This window comes from Cornus florida, unplaced genomic scaffold, assembly GCF_030987335.1.
Source record: "Cornus florida cultivar Cherokee Brave unplaced genomic scaffold, ASM3098733v1 CherokeeBrave_3.0.0_Hap2_Chr08, whole genome shotgun sequence".
In the NCBI taxonomy this organism is placed as follows: domain Eukaryota; kingdom Viridiplantae; phylum Streptophyta; class Magnoliopsida; order Cornales; family Cornaceae; genus Cornus; species Cornus florida.
In genome coordinates this window covers 3,750,938-3,755,881 of record NW_026775578.1, presented here as the reverse complement: position 1 = coordinate 3,755,881, position 4,944 = coordinate 3,750,938, and positions in this window count along the sequence as shown.

Here is a 4,944-nt window from a genome sequence, read left to right as displayed (position 1 = left end):
TTCCTATTTGCACATAATCATCTGCCATTAGCTTATACTTTCGAATGCATATTGTCTTTAACTTTAAGATGGTGGCACTAAATGCTTTAAGTTGAATTCAGGAGATTATAGTGAACCGTACTGCTTCATCCATATTGATTAAGTCTATTGAACATTAGAATGGCGAAAATGTGTGATGTCCCATATTGATGTTAGGATATGAGCTCAGCAAGTGTTCTATGATAATTTAGTATAACTTCTAAATTTATAATCTGTGACTGCAATTGCCAAAGGTATAATAACATGTCATATGTGGCTTGTGTAAGTACGTGACCATGTTGTGTCTTCTCTTCCTGCCATGTACAGTGTACTTATTTGGAATGAAATTTTCTCTTATTGTATGTTTAAAAAAATGATTAGACTTTTCAGTAAGTTTTGTGAAAATATTTAGTTTGAATTCAGTTTACAATGCATGCCGTTTTCTTAAATGAATAGGGTTGGTCGCATGAATTTTGTTATTTATTTTTCAAGATAAAGAAAGTCATACGTTCCCGTCTATTTAGAGAAATGTTAAAAGATTGTCAGTGACATGTTTGAAGTTAAATTTTTTTTTAAATTATGGGCACAGTTGAAAAAATGTGGAACATGTCTTCAGAATTGTTTAAGGCTTGTCGATGTTTCTTTTTGAGTCATCTGTGCTGCTTATTTCTGAGTTGGGGAATTCACAAGTCGCAACTGGATTGGGAATTCATGTTTAGGCTGATTTCTTGTGGGTCTGTTCCTTGTTGTCCAGGAGCACCATGGATCTTTACCAGCTTATACAAAAATGAAGATGCTCTCAACAGGTATCATTTTAGTGGAGAGATTTTGAGTTTTAACAATGATTGATACACTTTTCTGTTGACATCTCCCTTGGCAATTGATCAAACAATGTGAAGTTGGATCTTGTTTATGACAATTGCCTGACTTTGAGGCCCATTGCATGTGCGCCACATAATGTCGAGTACTTTTGTTTTGTTACTGGGCTTTGAATTGACAATACACAGAAAGTTTGATTGAAACCCCACGTGAATGAGCCCCATCTTCTTATTAGCTTCATTATCAGCAGTGTTGCATGGTTTAGGAAATGTAACAGAGAGCTGGTTTTAGTTCCTTTTTATAAAAGGATAATTGTGAATATTGAAATCAAATTCCTTGGGGATATTGTAGATGTGGCAGCTGGAATAGTTGATTATAATTCCTAACTTTGTCCAGTATTTCCTTTTTTTCCCTTTATATTTATCATTATCCTTTTTTTTTTTCCTTTTTTTTTTACCTTGGCGGGATTTTAATGGAGCATATGGCTAAAGAATTGGTGTGATGAAAGAAGTGGGGTCTAGGGTTTTTGTTATTACATATGCTCCTCAGCGCTTAGTAGGGGAATGACTTATCATGGTTTTGGTAGTCATTGAAAGCAGTGGAGTGGGCATTTCAATGTTAGGAAAATATTCCACATCTATCCTAAAGATTGATTTCTACCACTTGGGTTTTGCTGTCAATCATGAATGTGTGCATGTGTTGGGCCACTCCCTCCTCCTCGACTTTCTTGATGGAGGCAAGGCAATTGGGACTTACTGCTACACTCCACTTTGGCTATATGTCGGTTTGAATTGTCCACTTTTAGGATGATTATTGTTTGTTTGCCTTGCTCAATGTTGCCTTCTTGCCCTTAAATCTTTAAGATAATTACTAAAATATTTCCTAGTTTTTATGTTAATGGAACAATTCGACAATAGAAGGTATTGTGTCCTTTTTTTCTTTTTTCTTTTTCTTTTTTTCTTTTTTTTTTTTTTTTAAAACCGGAGTTCACATGGTGTCTTTGTTTAGTTTTGAAGACTGCATCACGAAGCTTGTGGCCTCTTTAAGCATAATTCTGTGTTTTATTTTTTTTATTTTTTATTTTTTAATCTTGCGGGAAATTGAAGCAATTTGTATAAAAGAGTGTAATATGTACATAGAATAGTGGTTCAGGAGCAAAAGAACCAAAATAGAACAAAAGATGTATCCCAAGCTACCAATACAAATTAATCCAACCAAGTGTTCCAAGGAGCAGAATTATGTGTTGAGTGAGTTTACAATAGATATCTAAAAAAGTTCTTATTGTTGCTTCCTGATTAAAAATATAAAATTATTACATAAGTAAGGTAATGATGACGCGTAATCACATATTATACCAAAATTAATTGTTTGGCTTGTAGAGGTTCAAGATCTCAGTGAGCATGAGCGCTTAAAGCCTTGAGACTTGAGAGGAACAGAAATAGAGCAATGATACTCTGTACAATTAAGAGGGCCGAAAAACTGATGTGGCAATGCTTCCTTTTTTTTTTTCAAAGTCAAGGGAGGATATTAGGTTTCTTTATACCTTTTTCCACTCCGTCTAATGTTGAATTCTAAATTAATTTGGATTTCTAATTTCATTTTTAAGGTTTGTTTGTACCTTTTCTTCACAAATTGTTGAATCATACCATCAATATATGTTCTCTTGTTCTCTCAAGCAGATTTTTAGAGATAGAGGTATAGATATAGATAAAGATGGAGACAAATAGGCATATATAAAGAGGCAAGAGAGATGGAGATACAGATATAAAATCGTAAATTAATTACGGTTTCAATCAATTATATAAGGCAATCCTTCGATTTCTAGGGTTTCTTTGTATATTTTTTTCACAAATTTTTCAATCATACTATCAAATTAGTTATCTTCTTCCTTGCAATCTCTTCACCGTTTTACCATTTGTACTGTATCTTCACTTTAAACCTTGCGAAGATTTAAAGAAAAAAAAAAAAAAAAAAAATCAAATCCATTTGATTTTGATTCTTTTCCCAAAGAGAGAATTAAATCGTGTTGTCTGAAGTTTAACCTTCTATAAAAAAATATTATCCAAAGATTATATCTATATAGTTATAGATATAGATGTAGAGATAGAGATAGAAATAGAGAAGAAACAAAGAGGAAGAACAAAGAAGACAGATACGGAGATAGAGATAGGCATAATAAATAAAGGAGTGAGGTGGCATTAGGGCTGCAAGCTGGGCGGGCTAGCCCAGCCCAGCCCAACCCCAACCTAAAAATTTTGAAATTTGAACACATAATTCATAAATCGGGTTTATGTTCGGGTTGGGTTTAATCAAAACCCAGACAATTCGGGTTAGGCTCGGGCTCAACCCGAATCCAACCCAAAACCCAATTTTTTTTTTTTTTTTTTTTTTTTTTCTCCTCTCTCCTCTCTCTCTCTTCTTTCTCTTTTCCCCCTCTTTCACGAAATTTTTTTTCTCTCTCTTCTCTCTTCTTTCTCTTTCTGCCCGAATTTTTTTTTTTTCTTTCTCTTTCTCTCTCTCTCTCTGCCGCCGTCCCTCAGCCGATCTGCCGCCGCCGCCGTCACTTCCAACAATTAAAACAAAACCCATACATACAAGTTAGTAATTGCAGAGAGAAAGGGGGGCAAGCTTGAGAGTTGAGAGACAGAGGCTGAAACTTGCGAACGGCGAACCCGAACTGGAACAGCCGGTGATGGAAACTGAAACATATGGGTTTTGATTTTTTGAACAATCTGAAATGATCTGAAATATATGGGTTTTGAACTTTTGATTCTTGCACATAGATCTGAAATATATGGGTTTTGAACTTTTGATTCTTGTAGATTTTGTAGTTTGAAGTTGCAGAGAGAGAGGAGAGAGAGAGAGTTGAGAATGAGACTGGACGATTGGGGAGGCTGAAATGATTTGCCCTAAATTTTATTTGTTTTTTTCTAATATATAGATATATCTGTATATATAGATATATATATTTATATAATATATATATTTTTGAAAAAAATATATATAAATAAATTTTAAAAACTCAACCCGTCAACCCGACCCGACCGGTCCGAAAATATTCGGGCTGGGTTTTGACTATAACCCATGTTATTCGGGTTGAGGTTGGGTTGAGACTGGGCTGGGTTGGGTTAGCCCAACTTGCAGCCCTAGGTGGCATTGCCATTTTTCGATTGATTGGATCCGATAGAGTATTATTAGTCTTTACGTAAGATTCATTGCTTTGGAAAATTACAATTGTTCAATCTGTTTATGGAATGACATAGTTGTTATGAATATTGTTGTCCTCGATGAATAAATGAGTGAATCTGTAATGTTGTGTTTGGTGTATAAGAATGAAATGAAATACTTATTTTAATTATTTTTTTATCTGTAATGTTGTGTTTGGTGTATAAGAATGAAATGAAATACTTATTTTAATTATATATTTTTTTTTATTTGGTATACAATTTAGAATGGGAAATTGGGAATGGTGATTTCATTGAAATAAAAATTGATTTCTGGAAATGAAAATTCATTCACAACTAAACCTATGAAATATCAATTCCATCAGTAAATTTTTTTTAAAAAAATCAACTTTCCAAAAAACCTTCATGTTTCAAGTTTAAAAATCACCACGATCTTCCACCATAACCACCTCTGCCTTTCACCACCACTACCACGGCCTTCCACCACCGCCACCGATTTTCACCATCATCCACTGCTTTTCACTACCGCCACCGTCTTTCACCACTGACACCTTTGCCCAACTACTGCCGCCGCCATCGCCTTTCACCACCTCTACTACCACAGCCATCACCTTCCACCACCACCACTACCACCTTCCACCGCCACCACCTAGAATGGCAAATTTCCTATCCCCGTCGGGTCCCTGCCCCGTTTATAGCGGGAATGGGGAACCTTTTATGTAAACGAGGACGGGGATGGGGATGGGGGTAAATTTTGAAAACCCGTTGGAGCCTGGGCCGGGGGCGGGGATAGGGTAAGTCTGCCCCACCCCGCCTAGCCCAGCACAGCCCCGCTCCGATTAAGTATTAAATTACTAATATACCTTTACATTTAATAATTTATTACTAAATTAGATTTATTATATATATGGAAATAAGAAAA